Here is a 15,002-nt window from a genome sequence, read left to right as displayed (position 1 = left end):
TGCGACTGATTAATTCGAAATCCAATTGAGAACATAACAAGTAGTCTCAAGAACATAACCTTAAAAGAAGACTGGCAGATTTGTAAATCTATCTGGATCAAACTATATCTCACAAAGTCGATTCTAATAAAACAGAATCCTATTCTCTTCTAGATATGTCAGAAACTCACCAAAAAAGCATTCTCCTTCCTGATCTGATCGAAGAGTTTCAATACTCTTTCCAGTTTGTTTCTCTATTTTATTATGGAATTGTTTGAACACTTCAAATAATCTAAATTTATGACAAATATGTTTGTAGATCTAATACATCAGTATGTATCAGATTCAAAACATTATTAGCTCGTTCATCTTTTCAGTAAAAGGTGACTTGGTCATCTTACTTATGACCAAGTCCAAATTGCTAAAGATAGGTTTTCATGACATTATCTACTCTAGGGTATTTGATTAATGTGTATATTACACTAACAGGTTGTGTAAATATCATTTCTTAGTTATCTACTATGATTTTGATATCATCTATAATGATATCACAAAAAATCATTCTATGTTGACAATGTAAATCCATCCTTGGTCAGAAGGCCTATGGAAATTACATTCATCAAAATGGACAATGGTGACATCACCAAAAATAACATTATTAGAATCAAAAATTTGCTTAAGAATTCCTAAAGCCAAAACTGAAACACGACTTTCAACTCCAACATTCAGAAATCTTTTGATGTTTTCAATCTTTCTACTAACCTGAAGTCGTTGCAACAATTTGCATAGACTTTCGATATCCAATACCTAGGTAGTAGCATCAAGATAGAGAAATCACAATGTGTTATCATATAAGTAATTTGTCCAGCAACCCTTTGCTGATTTCTCTTTTTTATCCCATTCGGATCAAAAAATTTTATCAAACTAGGTTAATCTTAGACTCCTTTATCAGTTCGAGCTCTTCAGCCCAAGCATGACTCTTTTGCACTTTCTTTTTCTTTTCTTTCTCAAAGATTGTTATCCTACTGAAGATACATCTTCAGAAGTATAAAAGAACTCCTTCAACATTTGAAAAAAAAAATTTCACTGAGCATCATCGAATTTCCAACTAAATTTATGTTCTTTGCTGCTCTCAAAAACACCACATGGTGATACGATCATTTGGCCACTTCTAATAAGTGCTTTGATCACATCATGTGTGTTGGACGTAAAAATATTATGTGATGGAACCATAATCATATATAAGATCCATTCGTACTTTAGAACTATTTGCAACTTTCAATACCAACTATCAAACTTAGGTCCTATAAGTAAGTCACTGTCAAACAATGAACAGAGCAACAGACATTTAGCCATAACTGAAAGAAAAATACAAGACCTCTATATTTATGAATTGATTAAGTCTAAAGACTTGGACTTTAGTCTAAAGGTTCTCCTACTATTTTAGTCGAATTGGTAGCCTCTACCTTCAATTCGCAAAATTATCCTAATTTCTTAGTGGGTACTAGAATCCACACAGACTGTATACAGGTCTGAGTATGGCTCGACCAATCTATATGCATCTATGGGTAGGTTCTTAACCAATTATTTTTTCAAACAATTTTTAGGATAAAGTTTCACCTCAATTGCATTTCAGTAGGCGATGGGCCTCCACTAAAAGTCCCGATTAGATCCAACCATTAACATGAACCTACTTAGTGATTCTAACTAATGAATGATCAGGTCCAAGTATAGCTCGATCAACCCAATCATTCATCAGATAGTACAACAGAGTCATCATATGATGAATGATAATTTCATCATTCAGAGAAACACCAAACGGATGATGTCTGCAATATCAATCAGAAATAATAGAACCATTACCATTCACCTTAATGGGAGGCTATGATCTAGTTATCACCATAACCAGCTCATTTTATAGACTTAATAATTTAGAGAATTTAGATAATTTAGAGAAAAAATTTGACTAGCTATTTTTAATTCTTCCACTGACTTCACCAAGTCAGATCCAAGAAGATTAAGCTTAATCTGGTGCACCCAACTAGTTATAAATCCTCTCACAAACTTCATCAAGTTATGAAAAAGACTCAAAACTAGCTGGTGAATCTAAGAGTATCTAAATCAGTCACATTGATTTACCTATGCAGCATGGGTTAGCATAAATCAATGAGCAACCTAATCAAAAGTTGATTAACCATATCGACCAGGTAAGTGAGATCGATGGGAGGGTATGCCAAGCTTGCCTTAGACACAATCAAAATGGTCAGGTAAGTTGCTCCCAGTTAAAAACTATCGATCGAAATATCAAACTTACCTTAGACACCAATTGGTTCATCAGTTTTAATTAGGTTTGCCTAAAAACTCGGGCTCGACCACTGAGCTACGATCAAGATCTATTTGGTCTAATAAAAAATATAGACTTGACCATCTATAATTATTATATTAATTCTAGAGAAACTTTGATTTAATTTAATTCAATATTTGGTTAGATTTAATTAATTTCTCTACTTGGTCTATTAACTCTTTGATTCTAACCTTAGGTCTAACCCAATTAAGATGACCTGATCAAGCTAACCCATAAACCCATCAACTTATATTTTATGTGAATGATATTAGATCTTTAATTCATAATTCTAGATCTAATTAGTTCAACTTAATTCTCAATTAAGTGTAGGTTCAACATGAGTTTAGATTTAGGTTTTGAATAATTTCAACTTTTCATTTTGTAAATAATTTACAATAAATTTTATGCAAAGATTTTTTATTTTGAAACTAGATCGACTCAATAAATATTGAGCTAGCAACACAAGGAGACTGGATCAAATCAGTTCAAAATTGGATCGACTCAGTAATTATGCGAGCACGTTTCAAAGAGTTTCAAATCTAAAAAATCTTACACAATCCAAAAATAAAATCAATCATAAACACCCTTTTAGATCATATGTAAATCTTTTATGACTTTAGATTTTATTTTTTCATGATTAAAAAAATTTTAATCATATAGATTAAATATTTTACATTTCATACAACTTTGTATCATATACAATAAACCTAGGATTTCAAGATCTAAGATTTTACAGAAAAATAAGTTTTTCTTTTCGTATTTTTCTTCATAGAATTTAATCACATGACACTCCTACACACTATAAGAACACCCCATCAAATGGAAAGAGAGGGCCTTTAAATCTTTTTGCTCCTATGATCGGATGGCTTGGTGATCAACCCAATCCAAGTACTTGCTAATCGGATCATCTAATCTAATCACATATCATATATGCTTAAATTTAGATCTAATCTAAATTACATCAGCTGATCATAATCTTAGATAATATCTAAATCAGATCATAAACATCACATACAAGATATAAAATTAGATTTTATCAAAAATCAGCATGAACTAGGACAATCTATTCACTGTAAGGGGTAAACCCTATAGCAAAACAATCTTATTTTAGTTTGTGTGATCAATCATTAATTAAATTTAGATCTAAGATATCACATATCAGATCTAAATAAAATTAAATTTTAGATTTAATAATCATACATAACATGCATAATGAATCTGGCTCTGATACCACTGTTGGAAAATGTAGATGATTTTATGCATATATTTCAAAAAAAATTTTGAAATAAAATACAGTGAAAGACATTTAGATTAATCATATTAACCTAACATGCATATGATCTAATCATCAAATCAACCTACTCTAGGATCTATGACATGATATGTTACATATAAAATCTGAAAAGAATAGAAGATAAAATCTGCATATATACATGTGAGCAGTAGATCAAATCTACATCTATCTGAATTTAGAACTCGATACCTGAGTGTGGATCGATGATTGTCGCTATTGAGAGACGTGGTAAAGATGATCCTTGCTGGTTGCTTGTAGCCGCATACATATCCGACCTCTACAGAAGGTCCACTCGAAGTCCCAATCTAATCGGTCTTCTCGAGAGTGCTAGCTCGTGTGAAGACTTTCTCTTGGCTGATCTGGATCCTTTCTTCAAATCTCTCGAACCTTTCTAGAGGTTGAAGATGGACATTTGAAGGAGATTAAGAGATGAAAGAAACATGGAGAGGAGATGCTCTTCTCTCTTCTTTTTCTCTCTTCCCAAACCCTTAGGAAGAAATCTTAAAAAATTAGGTTTTGCGCACACCCTAAGAGAAATGACTCTCCTACTCTTTTCACACCATGAACTCATGCCCCAAGGCCTCTTAATGTGAAAGCCCTCTTTTCTGATCTCTTACATGCATAAAAGTGAAAATAAAACCCTTTTATTTCAACGTGTAAGGAGGTGGGTTAGAAGAGTCCAAGAGATGTTGGACTCTTCATGAGTTATCGTACCTTCTTTCAAATCCACATCAAAATAAATATGGATGCCCCTTCTCATATTTTTCTCTGGTAAAACTAATTTTTTGTCTAATTTCCATGGTGAGAAAATTCCCTTTTGTCACACAAAAGAAAAGAATAAAAGGAAGTGGCATGGAGAGTGATTTGGATAAGAACAAACACCACTTGATAAGGAATGTTTTAAAATCCAATTTCAAATCCTGCCATTTATCAAAACCAAACCAGATTTAGCATGGAAAATGGGAGGGCAGAACACTATTTTTGCATAGAGAAAACTCACACAAAAAACTTTATGGCATGAGAAAGAATGGCATCTTAAACTTGGTGGTGCATGGGAGAAGAGTCCAATCTTCTATGGACTCTTTGTTTCCTTATTTGACTCCAAATCAATCACATCTGGTTTAACCCAAATAAATAGATGAAATTCAATCTAATTAGATTTATAATTTATTAATCAAATTCTAATCAAATTAAAAATTGATTGAACCAAAATCTTGATCAAATCAGGGATAATTCTCCCTTAACGATAAGGTCATCTCATAATCTAATCGGATCAAACCTAATTGAATCTAATTCTATTAGATTTTATATAATCCTCTTTATCTAATCAAATTAAGCTAATCAATAATCTAATTATTAATTAATCCTTCATTAATTCACTTACACTCAGTGAATAAATCTATTGTAATTTTTGCATAAGGTTAATCATCAATCGAATTGACGATTAAATTCTTAAACGATTCTCAATCATTGATCAGCCACATGATCAATCAGAAACTTCTTTTGAGTGTAACTCCATAGGTTTGAACCTAAGCCGGTAGCACAAGAATAAATTTTTAAACTAATTAATGTAACCATCTAGCAATGAGATCCAATGTCCGGATAGGTCGAATGATGGCGAAGCAACATTCAAGAATCTACTGACGTATGGTTATCGTATAATCATCCCTTTGACCCTAATGCTCAAAGAGAGTCAGGGTTTGATTGTCAATTTTGTATAAGTCATCTACATTGTATTTCAATCTTCAAATCCATCACATGGATTACCAGAGCCCAAGTCTTACTAAATTGAAATACATTAATGCATTAACTCCTACTAATTCAAAGGGATCAATCCCATCTTGACTCACACACCGATTTGATAAGTACTTGACTGCACTCAAAAAATTTCCATCACTGAATTAGAAATTCAGATAGTCTGATACTAAAGTATAGTGAGTTGCTTGCAAGTCATCGTAGTGATCTCAGATCGGAGGGATACTTATACCCATACCCTTCGCAAGCCACACTTGACAGCAGAGTGCTCCGCAGTTGGTCACATTCAGTGATGATGTACTCCTACATCTTATTTGCATGCCATACCAGTATCTCCACACCATTTGATTATGAGGATAACCAATGCAGATGGCACACAACGACCTATACTTGATATCGCTATCATCCTAATAATAGCGTATCGTTTAGTGCGAATCAATTTAAGGACTACGTAATAAATCCTTCTTTATCGATCAAAGTAATCCTAAGGACTTTATCGTAATACAAGAGTTCATTAGAAGATATAACTTTATGATGAAAAAGATCAAATAATTTTTATTATTGATCAATTTATATTTATTTATAATTAGCACAATCATCAAATGATTGATTTTAAGATATATTTTCCAACATTATCAATTTAAATCTGACTCCCATAAAATTTAAAAAAATATAAAGAGTAGTGAGTCGGATCGAATCCACAGAGAAGATAGTGCTTTGATTTGAAATCTTTGATTTTATAAAAAAAATTGAAAAAATAATTTAAGTCAAAAAATAAAAATTAAAAATATGAAAAATAAATCTGATACTAAGATTTACTATCTAACTTTTATTTGTAATAAAAATAAAAAAATTAAAGAGCATAAAAATAAATTGATACTAAGATCTACTAACCAGATCTTAGTATCTACTTGCAATAAAAATAAAGAGCAGAAATAAATTTTACATTAATTGAAAGTGAAGTTCAATTACAAGAAATTTAAAAAGAATAATAAAATCAAATAAAATAAAACTATAGTAAAGATCTAAAGTTGATTGGTGTAGCCTCGTCGAGAAGATGGTTGACGATCTCTCCTTCTTCCTTAGTACTCCATGAGGTGAACTGGCTTCTCTCTTTCTTCTCTTTAGATCCTTACACTTTTTTTAATTTTTTTTTATTTTTTTTTATTTTTTCTACTAGTTTTCTACTTTTTTTCTCTTATTTTTGAATCTCCTTATTTATAGATGAATTTTTTACCTTTTTCTGATAGAAAATGGAGTCCCAAAATCCTTCCAAAACGTGTTTAACCCACATCTTGCATTTTTGGCCATCGAATTATGTTTGGATGCATGAGATCTTATAAAAAATCATTGCTTATCTCCTTATCATAGTCGAGAATGATATCAGCCATCCGATCACTCATCAGAATTGATTTGGGCCATTGATCAATGCAAATCAGCTTCAGTTCTCCCATCGAAAATGATTAGGGCTGTCCGATCTCACTCAGGATTGCTTGGAGCCGTTGAATCACGTATTTGGAGTGGGCCACTACTGAAGTATATAGAACTAAGTTCTATTGGCCATCTGATCCTATGCAAAAACCAGCCTCAGCCATCGATTAGCACAAATCAGCCCGCTCATCTGTGGACTACGATAAAGACTGACGACACTATTCTCTTGCACCACGTGTGGACCTGGCATGCCGTGGCTCGTGAACCGTGTTATGAGTCACACCCTATTCTATGGACCACTCATGGACTGACCGGTAAATCCACTATGCACCGAAGGCTTTTTAAAATTGATTTTTGGATATTTTGCTTGATTTTGCTCAGATTTTATGCCTGCAAAATTAGAAAAAAATATAAATTAAATTTTTCATTAAATTTCTAATGAGTGTGAAATTATTTTGATGCTCAAATTGATCAATCAACTTAACATCTATTTTTTATAAATATGCTCTAATTTTATATTTTTTGAAATTATTTATTTTTGTAAGAAAAGCCAATTTAATTATGAAATTAGGTTTTTTAGAAAATGTTAGCATCATTAATTATCAAAGATACCTAAAATAAATATAAAAATATATGACTTATCACACCCCCCAACTTACTCATTGCTAGTCCCTTAGCAATGCAATAAAAGTATCGCCTTGTTTCATTATGATCCTCCTTTATAAAAATAGATCTAGGATTGAAAATTGTTTAACAAGTATCGCCAACAAAGTATTAAGTTTTGAAAGTAAATTTCATAGTCAGTATAATTAGAAACTTTCTTAGAATTCATCTAAAGATCTACAGCACTTATGCTTGCAATGGCTATCTTAGCATTTAGGTGCTAGCTTGTAAAGGACAACAAATGTATCTTCTCTTATCACCTATTTTGGTTAATTTTCTAAACACCTCCAAATTAAGCTCGTGAACTAAGGTAGCTTTCACACTGCTTCTCTCTTTTTTTTTTTTTAGTGCTGAGCATCCTGGCCTTCCCTCTACTGTTTGATGCAAAACTCCACACTTGACTTAGGTGTAGAGACTCGGTTACTAAGTTTAGGGTAATCTATATATACTCTATGTTTTACACTTTTATTTTAGACAGATAGCTCTTTTCTCAAATTCAAGTTTTTTTAATTGGGGTGTATATCAATCATCAATTTTAAATGATAATTGAAGCTTCAGTTGGCCTTACAATCAACACCTACTTTGCCTTGTTAATGTGCATATGCAATTAAACGTGCTGATAGCCTTTAGGTGACCTAAGTAGATTGCTAAAAGACTAACCAACTAATCTACTCCTTAACTCACTAAAATCATTAGCAAATATTTTTTTATGATTATTATTTTTTCTTAGTCTATTTAGCTTAGGATTTTCTCTCCTGACACATGGTTTAAAAGAAATTTTCCAAAATACTTTCAATTCTTTTTCTTTCTTTTTTTTAAAAAAAATTCAAGAGATTTTTCTACCCTCCAACCTAAATGCTATTATCCCTAATGGTATAAATAAATTAAAAAAATAAATTCAAACCATGAGAATAAAATGAAAGGTATAGGGAGAGAAACAACCTGAGAAGAGGCGCTCATCATCGATATAAAGGCTGTATTTTTTTTTAAAATAAAAAAAAATATTGGATTGCCTCCCAACAAGTGTTAAGTTTACTGTCTTCAACTAGACACAATACAGCTCAGTTCAATATGGGTATGTTAATACTACTTGATTAATGGTTCGATTTAGTGGCATCCCTTCAATATATGGTTTCAATCTTTGACCATTTACCTTAAAAATATTTTTAGATTTAGGATCATAAAGTTTGATTGTACCATGTGGGAATAATTGATTTACAATGTAAGGTCCATCCCATCTAGATCTTAATTTTTTTTGAAAATAATTTTAGTCTTGAATTAAATAATCAGACTTATTGATTTGGCTTGAAGGTTTTTCTTGAAATGTGTTTGTCATAAAAGGCTTTTATTTTTTTTATAAATTCATGAATTTTTATAAGCCTCTCATCTCAATTCATCTAATTCACTCAGTTGCAACATCTGATTGGAACCAGCTTATTTCAAATCAAAATTAAGTTGCTTGATTGCCCAATATGCTTTGTGTTCAAGTTCTACCAGAAGATGACATGCTTTTCCATAGATCAATATGTAGGGAGATATTCCAATAGAATTTTTATAAGCTATCCTATAGGCCCATAATATATTATCTAATCGATCTGACCAATCTCTACGATTGGGCCTAATAGTCTTTTGCAGGATATTCTTGATCTCTCTATTGGATATTTCTACTTGGCTACTTATTTATGGGTGGTATGGTGTAGCTATCTTATGTGTGACCCCATATTTTTGTAGTAGTATTAGGAACTGATAATTTATGAAGTGGGTACGTCCGTCGCTAATGATAGCACGTAGAAATCCGAACCTAGAAAGGATATTTTTTTGAATAAATTTTATGACTGTCTTATAATCATTGGTTCATGTTGCCGTTGCCTTAATCTATTTAGAAACATAATCGACAGCCACCAAAATGTATTCAAAACTATTGGAAGGTGGAAAGGGTCCTATGAAATTAATTCTCCAAATATCAAAAATTTCAACTATCAAGATGGGGTTCAAAGGTATCATATCTTTCTTTGAAATATTTCCTAAAGCTTGACACCTAAGACATTTCTGACTAAAAGTATAAGCATCCTTAAACAATGTGGACCAGTAAAAATCACTTTGCAATACTTTGGCCATAATTTTTCATCTACAAAAATATCCTCCGTAAGTAAAAGTATGACAGAATTGTAAGATACTCAATTGTTCAGATTCAGAAATACACCTATGAATGATCTGATCAGCACAAATTCAAAAAAATTTAGGATCTTTCCAAAAATAATACTTGATTTGAGCAAAGAATCGATTTTTTTCATTCTTAGACCAGCCATCAGAAATTCATCCAACTGCTAAATAATTCACAATATCTGCATATCAAGGGACCTTTGTATGTGAAACTACTAGAAGTTACTCATTCGAAAAAGATTCCCCAATTGATATAGGTTCACAATCTTCAACTAGGATCCTAGACAGGAGATCTACTACAATATTTTTAGATCTTTTTTTTTTAAATTTCAATATCAAATTCTTGTAGTAGCAAGATCCATCTAATCAATCATGGTTTAGCATCTTTCTTTGAGAGCAGGTATCTCAAAGTCGCATGATCCGAATAAATCATAATTTTTGATCCTAACAGGTATGATCGAAATTTCTCTACGACAAACACTATAACTAGTAACTCTTTCTCAGTTATGGTATAATTCATTTGAGCTTCATTCAGAGTTCTACTGGTATAATAAATCACTATAGGATATTTGTTTACCCTTTGGCCTAAGATAGCTCCTATAGCAAAATCTGAAGCATCGCACATGATCTCAAAAGGTAGTGACCAGTCTGGGGGTTGGATGATTGAAGCTTTGGATATAGCTTCTTTGAAAACTCATAAAACTTAAGACATTCTTCATCAAATTTAAAAAGAACATCTTTAGTGAGCAGATTATACAAAGGATGGGATGTTTTAGAAAAGTCTTTAATGAAGCGACAGTAGAATCCTACATGGTCAAGGAAAGATCAGATTTGTTTGACAGAAGTGGGTGAAAGAAGTTTAGAAATCAGTTCAACCTTTGCTCTATCAACCTCAATCCTCTTTTTGATACAATATGCCCTAAAATGATTCCTTCTTGAACCATGAAATGGCTCTTCTCCTAGCTTAAAACTAGATTGGTATCAATGAATCATTTTAACATTCTCTTCAAATTGTTGAGACAACTTTCAAAGGATTCTTCAAAGACTGAAAAATCAACCATAAAAATCTCTAAAAAATCTTCTACCATATCCAAAAATATTGACATCATGCACCTTTGAAAGGTCGCGGGTGCATTACACATTCTGAAAGGCATTCTATGAAAAGCAAAGGTTCCATAGGGGCATGTGAAGGTGGTCTTTTCCTGATCTCCTAGATAGATGGCTACCTAATTGTATCCTAAGTATCTGTCTAAAAAGCAGAAATATTGTTAGCTAGCTAGTCTTTCCAAGATTTGGTCAATAAAGGATAAGGAAAAATGATCTTTACAGGTAGCTGCGTTGAATTTTCTATAATCTATACAGACATGCCACCCAGTAAAAAGTCATGTTGGCACTAGATCTCCATGGTCGGTGTGGACAACCGTGAGTTCAGATTTCTTTGGAACAACTTGAGTGGGACGCACCCAGTGGCTGTCAGAAATAAGATAAATGATATCAGCATCTAACCATTTAATTACCTCCTTTTTGACTACATCCTGCATATTCAGGTTGAGTTGTCTTTTCATCTCTCAGATTGGTTTGGTATTATCTTCTGTATAAATATGGTGCATGCATATTGATGGACTAATACCTTTTAAATCAACAACAGTCCAACCTATGGCCTCTCTATGTGTTTTCAACACATTCAACAATTAGTCTTCCTGCTCAGGGTTAGGTTAGAAGCAATGATTACTGATAGTTTTCTCAAGTCCTAAAAACATGTACTTAAGTGATTCAAGCAAAGATTTCAATTCAAGTTATGGTGGGGCCTGAATTGAAGGATGTAGTGGTTCAGTTTGTAGCTTAGGTAAGGGCTCAATTCTCATTGACCAAGGTAGTGAATGTGATGAATGAGGTGAATCAAGCAAGGCATTCACCTCCTGATTTTGGATTTCTTCAATGGACTCATCCAGAAAATCATCTTCCATTAAATCTAAGGAGGAATCGATTTCAACTATCTAATCTATCAGATCAATTACAGAACAGCTTTCCTCCTTTTGAGCATATTTTGAGGTATTAAAAATATTGATTCTCACCTTTTGATCTCCAAAAGAAATGTTCATGGCTCCTATTTTATAATTGATATGGCATTGGCAGTAGCTAGGAATGGATGACCTAGAATTATAGAATTCTAATTTAGCTCTTGGGATGGTTCCATATCAAGTATGAGAAAGTCTACTAAAAAATAATATGTATTTACTTTGACTATGACATCCTCAATCAGACCACATGGCATCTTTACAGATCTATCAGCTAGTTACAAAATAATCGATGTGGGTTTCAGTTCTCCTATCCCAAACTATTCATAAATCGAGATTGAAAGTAGGTTCACACTAGCTCCTAAGTCTAATAAGGCTCGGTCAAAGATGATACCTCCTATAATACATAAAATCAAAGGAGCACCAGGGTCTTTCATTATTTGAAGTAATGGATTCAACAGGACTGCACTAACATCCTCAGATAGCATAATTCTCTTTGTGGTTTGTGACTCACCCTTTTGGATGCAAAGTTTCTTAAAAAATTTAGCGCAAGTCGGAACATGTTGAATCACATCGAGGAGGGATAGATTAATGTGAACTTACTTAAACAATTCTATTAGTTCTTCACTGTATGCTCCTTGCTTTTTATGAAAAGAACCGGCTTCTAGGGTTGAAGGGAATGGGACTCTTGATTTATACATCTCGGGTAACTCATCCGCTCTCTTCTTTTCTTTGTCTTCTTTACTTAGATTACAACCAGCATCAGTATCAGTTTTGGGCTTAGGTTCTTCCATTGGATTAGTCTCAATACTAACCTCGTCCTCCAAGTTCTCATTTTGGCTAGCATCAGTACTAGCCTCTCTCACCTGGTCTTGATATGGGTCCTTAAGAATCCAACCATTTCTAAACTCAAAAATTACTTTGACATTCTCAAATTGGAGATTCTTAGGTGAGACATTGGATTGATGATGAGGTCCAGATGGTTGGTGGGTGGATAGGTTGTTCTTGAGATTTGGTATCGGTTGGCTTGGCAGTTGACCTGGTTCTCTCTTCATGGTAGACTCAGCTAACTGTCCTACTTGTACTTCTAATCTGGTGATAGATTGCTATTGGATCATAATCAATTGTTGGAGTTGATTAAACCTATCATCGGCTAGATTGATCTATTGAGGAGGTGGGTATGATGATTGATTGTGATATGGTGGCTGGATAGGCTGACCTCTATTATAGGCATAATTCTGGTACTGGAGCTTATTTTGGAAGTTTGACATAGGAGGAATTTGGATATGAGCCTGAGTCTGTTGGAGTCTCCAAAAAAAATTGGGGTAGTTCCTTCAACCTAGATTATATGTATTTAAGAATAGGTCTTTGACATTGTTGGAGTAACTTTCGGCAGCTTGAACTTATTCTTGGATAAAAGATAGAAACTGTGTAGTCGTAGGATATTCACTCATATGATAGGCTAGACTAGCATAGATAGAACAGATCTCCTGATAATTGAAAGGTGGTGTGTATTGCGCAGAAGATTGTTGATCTAGGGTTAGGAATTGATCTAACTTTTGGGCAAGAAGATCGATTTTATCTAATTTTTGAGCTATTAGGTTCAAGTCAACCTTAGAACTAGAGTCTGTTTGTTTGATCTCAAAAATTTTTGCCCGCTTTTGGTGAGAGATCAATCTTTCATAGAAAGATAATGAAGCATGGTTGATCGAGTTTTCACTCAAGATTTCAAACAAGGTATAGGGTTCATCCTCACTCTTACTCATGCATGCACCTCCATAAGATGCATCAACCATCTATCTATACTGGTCACCTAAACCCTCATAAAAGGCTTAAACAATTTGCCACTTAGATAGACCATGATGTGGGTATTTTTTAAGAAGTTCCTTAAGTGTCTCCCATGACTTGTGAATTTATTTTTCTAGAAGTTGAGTAAATCTAGTGATAGCTCACCTCATGGTGTTGGTTCGACTTATGGGATAGAATTTCTTAAGAAACTCATGCTACATTTTATCCCAAGTTCTATCAATCTCTCTATTATGCCAAGCCAGTACTTGGCTTTATCCTTAAGTGATAAGGAGAATAGGGTCAGTCTAAGTGCATCATCAGTAAAATTTTAAATCTTCATCATGAAACAGATTTTTAAAAACTCATCTAGATGCTTGTAAGGATCTTTGTTGGTGTTCCCATAGAAAGATGGGAGCATCTAGATTGTAGTCGATTTGATCTCATAATGACTTATAGGAATATCAGGTAAGTAGATACAAGTCGATGGGTTATAGGTGAAAAGAATAAAATATTCCTTTATCTGCCTAAGTGGTTCTCTAGGGTTTTTAGCCATTCGATTTTCAGGTTTAATGTAGATCAGCCGTTCAATTTTAGGATTAGATTCAACTAGATCAGGATAAAGAGATCTCCTATCGTGCACAAACTAGTGCAAACACTAATGTGTGTGGTTCAGATTTTTTTTTAAAGAAGAGAGAGAAAGAAAGGAAAAAAGGAAGAAAGAGAGAAGTTCTAAAGGTGAGAACCTTAAGAAAGCCCTAGACCTAGAGACGATAGATGAGAAGAATTAGTTATGATTAAGTATTAATTACAATCAAGTTAGCAAGCAATTAAATCTAGGACACCTATGGGTTTCTTAGACCTAACAATTCGATGTAGAGTGGCTCAGCCTAGATGCAAGTTGGATCTATTCTCATTTCTTTCAACTAGCCAGATAAGAAGTGGGGTTGTAGGAGTCCCCCCATTGCTTATCTTAGACACCAATTGGATTGGCTAGGTAAGCTAATGGAACCAATTAAATAACCACGAGTTTACTTAGGCTTAGCCTTTATAATCTCTTACCTTAGACACTAGTTTTAGGGGTGAGTCCAAACTTACTTTGTACTTGACTTCACCATAATACTCTAACTGAACTCAATTGATCTTAGGGGTCAATATCTACTGAATTTTAATTAGGCTTGGGTTAATGATGGATGTTGGTTGGTTATTTTTAGACTAAGAAAAGGTGATGAAATCTCCATCTTATCTTGTTAATCGGTGTTGCCCTTAAGCTAATTTGAGATAAATATGCACAACCAATTTCAAACAAGGAGTTTTATGCAACTAAATTATACGCATAAAATTAATCAAATTTGAAAGTTTATCTTGTCTCCAGCGATCATCAAAAGTAAATCTAAGATAATGAATGCTTCTAAAAAATTAAGTTTCTACTCTTGTCATGTAATTTTTATTATGTTTATGTGGATAAATTTTATGTTAATTTTAAAAAATAATAATAATTAATACTAAAAAAATAGTTTAAGGTTAGGATTGATCTCACCAACTTGAAATATTTCACCCTTCTTTTTTT

The sequence above is a fragment of the Elaeis guineensis genome, chromosome 4 (assembly GCF_000442705.2).
Source record: "Elaeis guineensis isolate ETL-2024a chromosome 4, EG11, whole genome shotgun sequence".
Lineage (NCBI taxonomy): Eukaryota > Viridiplantae > Streptophyta > Magnoliopsida > Arecales > Arecaceae > Elaeis > Elaeis guineensis.
Note: the sequence above shows the minus strand (reverse complement) of the source record.